At 35.5% G+C, this 12,071-nt stretch overlaps 1 long non-coding RNA gene and 1 pseudogene across 1 annotated transcript in view; one reads left to right on the forward strand and one right to left on the reverse strand.

The window, feature by feature from the left end:
- LOC144293977 (uncharacterized) overlaps positions 1 to 12,071 on the forward strand; it is a 35,745-nt gene that overhangs the window by 8,991 nt on the left and 14,683 nt on the right. The window lies entirely within an intron of this gene.
- On the reverse strand, positions 9,056 to 9,485 carry LOC144293586 (large ribosomal subunit protein eL33 pseudogene; annotated as a pseudogene).

Below are 12,071 nucleotides of genomic sequence, written 5' to 3' on the forward strand. Positions count from 1 at the left end.
TATATGTCTCTCTTTGTAGTAAGTAGGGGGCAATGCCACCTATTCATTTGTTGAATTAGACTATAGAAAGGAGACCAATTCAGTGCCCTGAAATCCAAAGGTGAAAAACACACATGGTATTAGAATTCAGGTATCTGAATTGACTTTCATCCTTTGGTAGGTTGAATGTGCCTTATTTCATTCTTTGACAGTTAAACTTTAACTCTACTACTGCATCTAGAGATGTTATGTTTACCAAAACAGGTATTATTATTATAATGCCACATATAATATTGTAATAGCGGAACACAATTTTGCTTTTCAATGTAATTTTTCTCTTAAGTCTTTGGACTAGAGAGATAATAAAACACTGATATAAAAATACATGTTTCCTTTTCAGAAAAGAAACATGTATGACATTTGTATGACAAATAAAGGAAGGGAGCCTCTTTTGATGGCAAAAATAAGTGAGTGACATTCATTATTTCAGAGGAAACCATATGGAATTATTCTATAGTGGAATCTCAGTAAGGTTGAAATTGGAAGAATATTTCTAGGTTTTTATTCTACTACACTGTGACATGTTTAGTTTAGATGTTATCAATGGGGCACTGGTACATATTTAACAACGGTCTCTTGAGGGGAGGAGAAGCAGTGATATGTAGCATTTGTCAGTTTCTGTATTGAGAAGATTCCCATCATGGCCAATTTCACGTCAAGGAGTCACTGAAGGAGAGTTGAAAGAGATACATAGGCCACATGAACTGACACCTGCACATCATTGGATGTTGTATGCCTTGCCATATTTCTATTACTATTTGTGGTGGCCACCAAAATGCATTTAGAAGACCTTCAACTACAGGGATGGCAGTTAACCAGCAGCCATGCTCCCGAACCATCACATTTTTGCAAAGGACATACCTCTTAGGATGGTTCCCAGCCAATAGAAGGATGGCAGGCATTCCTGGAAGACTTGAAACACCTGTGGCCACAGATATTGGCTCAAATACTTCACAATGGCTTTGCCAAACCTTTCTAAGACTCCTTGGCAGTCTGGGACGCTTCTGTCTTATCCTTGTTTTCTCATTCCCTCTTTCAAGGCAGACCTGTATTGAGAGCTACAGCTCTCCCAGCCTTTTCCATTTTCTTTCACAGGTATTCCCCTAATAAAATCCTTGCATGCTTAAGTCCATCTTATTGTCTGCCTCTTAAAGGATCAGGACTAACATTCCATTTCTGGACTTACTATGTAGCAGGAACTATTGTTAACTCGTCCATATCACTTGAGCCAATTGGAGGCTATCTGCAGCTGCAATGAAAACTTCTCATGAGCACCTATAACTTCCTAATGCAAGCACTCCTATACCCAAGCAACCTGGGAGAAGGTTGGACATGTAGAAGAGTTGGCTCCCAGGTGTGACTGCCAACCAATGAAGGTAGTAATCTGATGGATAAATGTTCTAGTTTTCTTGCCTCCCATGGGACCATTCTAAATTATGTTTCACAAGGTCACACAGAAGGTCACATACAACCATGCAGTGAGTTGCCAATTGACCTACTTTTTCTTGGCAATCTTCCCTTCCCAGTCTCCACTCCAATATGATTATTTCTTGGGCTCACCTTCCAAATAAACTACTGGTACTCAAATTCATGTCTTTGGTTTTATATTTGTGAAAACTGAAAATAAGGCACATCATTAAAAGCAAGTGAAATACATTTTAAATTGCATTCTTTATATAAGGATTCATAAATTGTAAGTCTATTGAGGTCAGAAAGTAGAGCAAAGAGTGACTCTAGCCAGGTATAAGGTAACAGAGAGTAATGGAGACACAGTAACTGAAGAGCACAGGCTTTATCTACCAGCAGTGGTAGCTCCTCATTCTCTGTTCATTTGTTATGCAGAAATGTGGACCTAGAAAGTCAGGTCTTCTGGTTTTTACAGAGAAGCAAAGAATTCAAATAATATATATGGGTAAAATTTCAAGATTTTTATTTTTATTTATTTATTTATTTTTATTTATGATAGGCACACAGTGAGAGAGAGAGAGAAAGGCAGAGACACAGGCAGAGGGAGAAGCAGGCTCCATGCAGGGAGCCCGACGTGGGATTCGATCCCGGGTCTCCAGGATCGCGCCCTGGGCCAAAGGCAGGTGCTAAACCGCTGTGCCACCCTGGGATCCCAAGATTTTTAAAAAGCTATATAGACAGGGGTACTTGGGTGTCTTAGTGGGTTAAGTGTTCAACTCCTGATTTTGGCTCAGGTCATGAACTCAGGGCCATGAGATCAGGCCTCGCATTAGGCTTTGCTCTGGGAGTGGAGTCTACTTAAGATTCTCTCTCTCTGCCCCGCCCTCATTTCCTCTGCCCCCCTATGCCCCCAGTCTCTAAGAAACAAAAGAAAGAAAAGCAACATGGACAAAAATCAATACATCTTGTGCATACAGAAGTGGGCTTCGAGTTTGTGATCAGTGATTAGATATTCTGGACAAAGAAATTAATAGATTTAAACATGTACAAATGCAAGAACAAATGCCACTTCTTGGATGCCATCTACTTTCAACAATAACTTCTTGATCCTCCTGTGTTCCCTTTTTCATACTCTTAAGAGAATTCCAGGGCTTATGGCCTATCAAATCCAATAAGAGAATAGGTGAGTCAACATAGCATCAAGTGCCTCACATGTTCTATTTATGTGAAGGAATCAAGAGACAGAGAAAAAATACAACTGGCATCACAAAGCCTGTTTTGTTATACCTTATGGATCCTGGAATTTCCTTCTCCACTTCCTTCTTAAACCCTGAATAGAAGGGAAAGAAAGAAGAATATGAAAAAGCAAAAGAGGACACGGAGGAGGCATCGACTAATGCAAATTTGCCAAGCTGAGAGTTTTGTACTCACTTATTATTGAAGGGGTAAATATTGTACCTCATTTTGGCCTCACAAAAACTCTTAGAAGTAAAAAAGGTAAACACTATGATCCCAAATTAGAGAATGCTAAAGAATGTGAATACTGAGGGGTGGAATGAGAGTGTGACATAGTATATTCTATTCATTCATTTCCCACCTTCTCATATGCCTGCTGGCAATTTCTTCCAATTTAAGGGCCAGAGACTATTTTTTTCCTCAAGTCCCCACTGAATGACAGACTCTATGCTGCTTCCTTGTGTGTTTTGTTTAATTTTTATGTTTTTTGGGGGGTGTCTTTTTGTTTTTAGGGTTGTTTTTTGTTGTTCTTTTGGGAGGGTTTTTTGTTGTTGTTTTTTGTTTTTACCTTTTTGCTGCTGTCTCTATTAGCTGACTTCACTGAAAATCAAATCCAGTGATAACTCAGCCAGAATAAATGAGTAACCTGCTAAGTAATGTTACACAGCTTCTTTTGTAAAAGGAATTCAAGACATGCTTGACATCCATCTATCAAGCCTGGTTAGTGCTAATAAAATCAAGCCTCCCACAGTACAGGTGGATGGGCTGACTGACCCTGTATTTCAAGTGATTCATGGTAATTTGTGGTTCCTCATGATAATTAGAAGTCCTACAGTAGGAAAAAGTGAAATAACTTCCTCCAATTGATGGATGCTGTCAGGAAACAGGCCTTATAGACTTGTATTTCTCTGTGCCTCCCTAATCAAGTATCTTGAGCAGCTCATTTTGGAAGGTGGTATGTAGTTTTAAAATGGCATAGTGGGTAAGTTAGAGGGAAGTTAGGAAGAAGCTGGAGATGCTTCGAAATCCACATCTGCCCGGAGTCTGTATATGGAAGCATCCATATTTCTCCATCAGCAGAGCCTAGGGAAAAGGCATATAACCTTCGGAGTACCTCTGCCTTCTTTCCTATGTTGGGTGGGGAAGAGTAACAAAATCTGAGAGGATGCAATAAATATACTTTCCCCCATTCATCCTACTAGATACCTCTAAAGAAAAATCTTGGATATTATATATATGGAGAACAAGACAGAGAGAAGTTGGATTGGTTAGGGACCTTGAGGCACAAAAATGATAAAGTATTGAGTTCTCTAAGTTTTCTTTTTGCTTAATATATTCCAGACTTGGAACTAAAGAAGCTGACAACTCAGAAATGCCAATGGATAGAATCTCTTCAACAAACATTGGCCTTCACTATCCAAAGAACCAGAAAAGGGATAATCTGGAAAGACAGAAAACTTTAGACAATACCTCTCTACCTAAGCCATATATCACAGAAAAAATTGCTACCCTCACCTCCAGCCACTCAAGATAAGACTGAGTGGGCAGTCTAGACTTCCACCCTTGCCAGCATGATTTCAGAGAGGCCAGAATAGAGAGCCAGGAATTTCACTATCACCAGGTGATAACTTCCCCTTGTGGGATCAATAAAGACCATGTAAAAAACCTGGATTTCCACAGACATCTGGCAGTAATAAAGCACAATTTATAATCCCAGCTAATCCGAGGTTAGTTTCCCATATCAGTGAGAGCCTCATAGGAAAGAGTAACAAGACACTCCTCATCCCAACCGGAGAGGTGTTGGTGGAGACATAATAGGAGACGTGAACCCCCACTCAGTAATGACAAAACCTCTCACCTACTTGAGTTGACAGTTAATGACAATTAATGACAATAACAATTAAAAGATACCAACTTAAAGATGACAGAAATGTTAGAATTAGCTGCCAAAATTTTAATGTAGTCATCATAAAAATTTTTCAATGAGAAATTTCAAACACTAGCAACAAATAAAAAAATAGAAAGTTTCAACAAAGAAATAGAAAATATAAAGAACCAAATTGAAAAATACAATAACCAAAATAAAAATATGATGAGCTAAATAGCAGATTGGAAGGACAGAGATAAAGAACAATTAAAACAACAGGAAAAAAACAGCCAACCAGAACAACAACAACAAAAAGTCTAAAAACCAAAAATGAACAATCAGGCATTGTACAATTAAAATGAAATGTAACATTCATGTCATTGGAGTTTAATGAGTAGAAGAAAAAGAGAAAAAAGTCCTTGCAGAAGTGACGACTTCCTAAATTTTGCAAAATAACAAAACGACAGATTCAGGAATCTTAGGAAACTCCAAACAAGATCAACCCAAAGAATTCCCATACAAAGATACATCATAGTCAAACTTATGAAAATTAAAGACAAAGGAAAAATCTTGAAAGCAGCAAAATATGAACACCTTACCTAGAGGCAAAAAATCATTTTAATAAGGGTAAATTTTTGTCAGAAACCATGAAGGACAGAAGAAAATAGCACAACATTTTTCAAGTGCTGAAGAAACAAAAACTATTAATACAAAATCTCATATACAGAGAAATTACCCTTTAATAATGAAAAAGAAATCAAAACTTTTCAGAGGAAGGAAAGCTAAGAGAATTTATTGTTGGCAGGTCTACCCTAAAAGAATAGCTAGAAGATTTTCTCTAAACAGAGAGCGGGGAAAAAAAAAAGAGGACCTTACTTGGAACCTAAAAAAGGAATAAAATATACTCTAAGCAAAAATGTTGGTAAATACGATAGATTTTCTTTCTCCTATTTTCTAGTGATGTTTTCCTTTAAACTAAAAAATAATAGTATCCCTGTGTATAGTGATTCTAAATATATATAGAAGAAATATTTAAGGTGATTATATTATAAATAGGAAGGATAAAAGGACTAAAGGGAGGTAAGTTCTCTATACTTCATATAGACTGGTAGAATGGCAATACCCATTGACTATAATAAGCTACATATATATAATGTTATGCTGAGAGCAACCACTGAAAAAATTACAAAAAGATACTATAAAAATATATAGATAATTCAAAATGGAATTCTAAAAATGATTACAAATAATCTACAGAAAAGAAGAAAATGGAAAAAAATAAAGGGAAAACAAAAAAAATTGCAGACTGAAGACCTAACATATCGATACTTATATTAAATATAAAAGGTCTAAACATATCAATTAAAAGACAGAGAGTGGCAGAGTGGGTTAAAAATTGTGATGCCAGAAACTCACATATGATGTAGGCAGGTTAAATGTAAAAAAGATTAAAAAGATATGTAATGAAAAAATTAATAAGAAGAAGGCAGGAGTAACTATATTAACATTAAAGTGGATTTCAGATCAAAGAATATAAGTAGAGACAAATTATATATGAATTATCTGAATTATCTGAATTATATTTGACAAAAGGATTAATCTATCAAGATTATACATATGCAAGAGAGCTATAAAGTATGTGAAATAAGAACTGAGAGAATTAAAAGTAGTAGAAACAGACAGATCCACAATTATAGTTAGGGACTTCAATGCCCTATCTAAACAATTGATGGAACAACTAGAGAAAAAAAAAAAACCTATATATAATTCAACAATATCATCAATCAATAGAATCGAATAGACATTTACAGAAAACTCCACCCCAAAAAAGCAGAATATGCATTCTTCTAAAGTTCCCATAGAATGTATACCAAGATAGACCATATCCTTATCCATAAAATAATTCTTAAAATTTCTAAATTGAAATTAGAATATGTTTTAGAGCAAAATAGAATTAAGGTCTAAACAAATTGATAATGGAAATATAACAGAATTACCCAACAAAGGGAAACTAGGAAACATACTTCTAAATGACACATGGACTAAGAGCAAGTACTAAGAAAAAAATTAGGTTATATTGAACTGAATAAAAATGAAAACAAAATATATGAAAATATGTGGGATGCAACAAAGCAGTGCTAAAAGGAAAATTTATAGTACTAAATACAGACATTATAAAAAAAGAAAAGCCTCAAATATATAATCTAGGCTCTCACCTCAAAAACCTTGAAAGGGACCCCTGGGTGGCTCAGTTAGTTGGGTGTCTGACTCTTAGCTTTGTCTGGGGTTGTGATCATGGGATCCAGCTCCACATCAAGGTCTTCACTCAGTGCAGAGTCATCTGGAGATTCTCTCCCTCTCCCTCTGTCCCTCCCTGCCCTCTCTCTCTTTCTCAAATAAATAAAATATTTTTTAAAACCTAGAAAAAAAAAAAGCAAAATAAACTCAAAACAAGCAGAAAGAAGGAAATAAAGATAAAGTAGAAGTAAACGAATTTGAAAACAGCAAAACAATAAAGTTGATGAAACTTGCAAACTTCCAGCAAGAATAACAAAGAAAAAAGGAAGACCTAAATTATCAATACTAAAAATAAAACAAGATATCACTAAAGACCCTTTGACCTCAAGTAATACTAGTAATGAGGAGGAAGAAGAGGAGAAAATACTACAGACAATTCTATGCCAGTGGAGTTAACAATGTAAACAAAATGGACCAATTCCTTGAAAAGTAGCATTAGCAAACATACCCAATATGAAATAAATAATCTGAATAGGGCTGTAACTATTAAGGAAGTTGAGTTCATAATTTAAAAACTCCAAGAGAAAAATCTCCAGACCCAGATGTTTTCACTGGAGAAACTAGTGAAGAATTAACATGAGTTCTAAACAAACTCTTAGAAGATAGAAATAAAGGGACCATTTCTTTATGCAATATTAAATTAATATTATCATGATACGAAAACCAAGGACAATAAAAAAAATGGAAAACTTTAAGACCTCAAAAACATAAATTTTAGGATGTAGAATTCAGAAATATATTAAAATAATTATACACCATAACCAAGTGGGGCTTATTCCAGTGATTCAGTATTGGTTCAATATTCAAAACTAAATCTAATCCTTCATATTAACAGACTAAAGAAAAACCACATGATCATATCAATATATGCAGTAAAAAAATTGACAAAATTCAACAGTCTTTATGATAAAAACTCCTAGAAACATAGGAGTAGAGAGAAGTGTCCTCAATTTGAAAAATAGCATATATAAAAACCTTATAGCTAACATTATTCTTAATAGTTAAAGACTGAATGCTTTCTTCCTAAATTCAGGAGCAAGATAAATACATCCATGTCGCCACTCTTAGTGGTAGAAATTTTAACCAGTTCATTAAGGCAAAAAGAGAAAGAGAAGGAAGGAAGGAAGGAAGGAAGGAAGGAAGGAAGGAAGGAAGGAAGGAAGGAAGGAAGGAAGGAAGGAAGGGAGGGAGGGAGGGAGGGAAAACAGCTTAGAAAGGAATAAATAAAACTTTCCCTATTTGCTGTGACATGATGTTATGTGTAGAACATACTTGAGAATCAACAAAAAAACAGAACTAAGTGAATTCAGCCATGTTACAGGATACAAAAATAGATAGACACCAAAAATTTTAAATATCACTTACAATCATTCAAGAGAGAATGAAATAGGGGTACATATAACAAAACATGCATTCAGAAACTGCAATAATCTGGTGAAAGAAATCAAAGAAAATCGCAATAAATGGAGAGACATACTGAATTCATAGGTTGGAAAACTCCGCATAGACAAAGGTGAATTCCTATAAATTGATATGCAAGTTTACAATAATTCCTATCAAAATCTTTGCAAGAAAAGATTAGTATAGAAAGGCAAAGGAACTAGAACAGCTAGAAGAATTCTGAAAAAAATAAATAATTTTTTTAAAATTTATTTATGATAGTCACAGAGAGAGAGAGAGAGGCAGAGACACAGGCAGAGAGAGAAGCAGGCTCCATGCACCGGGAGCCGATGTGGGATTCGATCCCGGGTCTCCAGGATCGCGCCCTGGGCCAAAGGCAGGCGCTAAACCGCTGCGCCACCCAGGGATCCCCAAAAAAAAAAAACAAATAAAATGGGGGAATTCCCTTTCCTGATTTCAAGATCATATACTTACAGCAATCAAAACTGTGTGGAACAAAAGAGAGAATTACAAAATAGGCTCATGAATATGCCCAACTGATATTTGACAAAGTTGCAAAAGCAGTGCAGTGAAAGAATGAAATCTTTGCTAAAACATGAATACCCATAGGCCAAGTATAAATAAATAAGTAAATCTCTGTTAAGTCTCACACCTTGTAAAAAAAAAAAATAGCCAAAATGAGTCATGTTCATAATGTGTCAAACAGAAAACTATCTATAGAACATTGGAGGGTATAATAAATATTTTTAAAGGTTTTATTTATTTATTCATTAGAGACATCCATTCCCCTGCCTTTTTTTTTTTTTTTTTTTTTTTTTTGTAAGTTTAAATCCTTGAGGGGTACAGTATCACGTGGATTCTGTGGCCAATAGCTTTCACAGGAAGGTTGCTTCGGAATTTGGCACGAACCATGCGGCTGTTTCCATGAGCACGAGTTACTTTTACCCAGATTACTCTGGTTTTGCTTGGTTTGCCACCAGGAGTTACTGTGTTGTTCTTTGCTTTGTAGACATAAGCACATCGCTTGCCGAGATAGAACTGTTTCATCTCAAGCATAAACACCTTCGATCTTAAGTAGAGCTGTGTGCTCCCTCTGGTTCCGGAGACCCCATTTATAGGCGGCAAAAATGGCCTTGGACCAAAGCCTTCCAGAGAGAGGCAGAGACACAGGCAGAGGGAGAAGCAGCCTCCCTGCAGGAGCTTGATATGGGACTCGATTCCAGATCTCCAGGATCATGTCCTGAGCCGAAGGCAGATGCTCAACCACTGCGCCACCCAGGCATCCCTTATAATAAATATTTTTGTTGCATCTTTAGTCTTGGATTAAGGGGGGTTGCTATGCTTATCCACAAGAACTACATAAAGAATATTTAATTCAGGTAGTAAATATTATACCAGAAATAAAAAAAACTTAGAATAATTAAAGTAAGATATGCAATGTTATATACACAGATTTAAGATTTATTTAGAATTTGAAAATTAGTGTTTTGGACAATTGAGAATTCTCTTTTGAATTCTACATGGCACTAAACAATTTAACTGACAGTGTGGTCCCTGACCAGGTACAGAAACTAGGCGTATACAATATTTTTGGTTCTTTTTTTTTAATGTCAGTGATCAATAAATTAAAAATAAAATGAAATTACACTTTTTGTAAGTCTGAGGCAGGAGGCTTTAGCTAGAATTTAACTGTTCATATGAACATATTATCTCTGACATGTGGAAATTTGTTTCTTTATCATTAGGAATTATCTGCTTTAAAAAAGATGAGTGAAAGGCACCTGCCTGGGTGGCTCAGTGGCTGAGCATCTGCCTTTGGCTCAAGTCATGATCCCGGGGTCCTGGGATGGAGTCACTTAATGGGTTCCCTGTGGGGAGCCTGCTTCTCCCTCTGTCTGTGTCTCTGCCTCTCTTCCTGTGTCTCTAATGAATAAATAAATAAATCTTAAAAAAAAAAAAAAAAAGGAAGAGCATCTGAGTGGCTCAGTCAGTTCAGTGGTTGCCTTTGGCTCATCATGATCCCAGGGTCGTGGGTTTGAGTGCTGCCTCAGGCTCCCTGCTTAGGGAGTCCGCTTCTCCTTCTCCCCATTTCCCTGCTTATGCTCACGCTCTCTCTCAAATAAATAAAGTCTTTAAAAAAGGGATCTGGGAGAGGGAAGTGAGGGAGATACATCCTTAAAAATACATCATGTATTTTCCCATTGCATTCTATCAACTTTCCTCTCCCTTGCCAGAAACAGGTTCTTTTTCATCACTTTAAGGTCAAGCAAAATTTTATAAGGGATATAGGAGATAAGAAAATATTTAAAATCTTATTCCTTCTTATTTTATACCTGAGAGAAGAAATGTGCAGTAGAAATATGTGAGTCATAAATATAACCAATGTATGTAATTTTAAATTTCCATACTAGAAAAAAATTAAAATAGATTAAATTAATGTTAACATAATTTTATTTAGCCTAATATATTCAAAGATTTATTGTTTCAACATAAAAATATTAGGTATTTTACGTGCTTTTCCTACACTAAGTCTTTGAAATCTGGTATGTATTTTACACTTGCAATGCTTTCAGTTCAGACTAGCCACACTTCAACTGCTCACTAGCCACTGTCTAGTGGCTCCCATATTGGACAGTGCAGCTTAGAGAATAAAAAGCAATGTTTTCTTTATTTAAAAAGATTTCATGCACTGATTTTGGCCACCCTGTTTCCTTGGCATGCCTAAAATCTTCATGTTTTTATGCTGCTAGATTAATCTATGGATTAAAATGGACTTTTTAATCGTAATATACAATTGCATATTCAAGGTTGGTTTATTTCTTCATCAGGTCTTTATTCCTTTTTGTGAACTAAAAATTGACTGTAATTGTGTGGAAAATCAAGAACAAACTGCAACATTTTGCAATAGTTCTGTAGTAGTGATATAATAATAGATCACATTAATCAAAAGAAAAAGATGTGCTCCTGAACATCTTTTGCACTTACTTTTTTTAAATTGAAATATAGTTGACATGTAATGTTATATTACTTTCAGGTGTACAATATGATGATTTGACAAGTTTATATGTTATGTTATACTTAACCACAGTGTAGCTACCATCTGTCACCATACAACACTATTAAAATATCATTGACTATATTCACTAGGTTGTACTTTACATTTCCATGACTTATTCATTACATAACTGGAAGACTGTACCTCCCACTCCCCTTAACCCATCTTGCCCATCATCCCAATACCTTCCTCTCTGGTAACCACTGCCTTCGCTGAATTGATGAGTCTGTTTCTACTCTTTGTAGCTTATTCATTCATTTTGTTTTATAGATTCCCTAAATAAGTGAAATCATATAGTTTTTGTCTTTCTCTGTCTGATTTATTTCAGTTAGTATAATACCCTCTAGGTCCATCCATGTTGCTGCAAAGGGCAAGATCTCATTCTTTTTTTATGGCTGAGCAATACTCCATTAATTTATATATATATATATATATTATAATTATATATATATTTACATACACACCAATTATTTATCCATTCTCTTTTGATGAGCACTTGGATTGCTTTCATATCTCCATTATTGTGAATTAATGCTGCAATAAATGTAAGGGTGATGTATCTTTTCAAATGGGTGTTTCTGGTTTTATTGTTTTTTTTCCACCACATACCCAGTGGTGGAATTATTGGATCATAGGGTATTTCATTTTATAACTCTGAGAAACGTCAATACTGTGTTCCACACTGGCAACACCAATTTACATTTCTACCAAAAGTGTACAGGGGTTATTTTTTTCTCCTTATCCTTGTCAACACTTGTTATTTCTTGT

This window comes from Canis aureus, chromosome 22, assembly GCF_053574225.1.
Source record: "Canis aureus isolate CA01 chromosome 22, VMU_Caureus_v.1.0, whole genome shotgun sequence".
Lineage (NCBI taxonomy): Eukaryota > Metazoa > Chordata > Mammalia > Carnivora > Canidae > Canis > Canis aureus.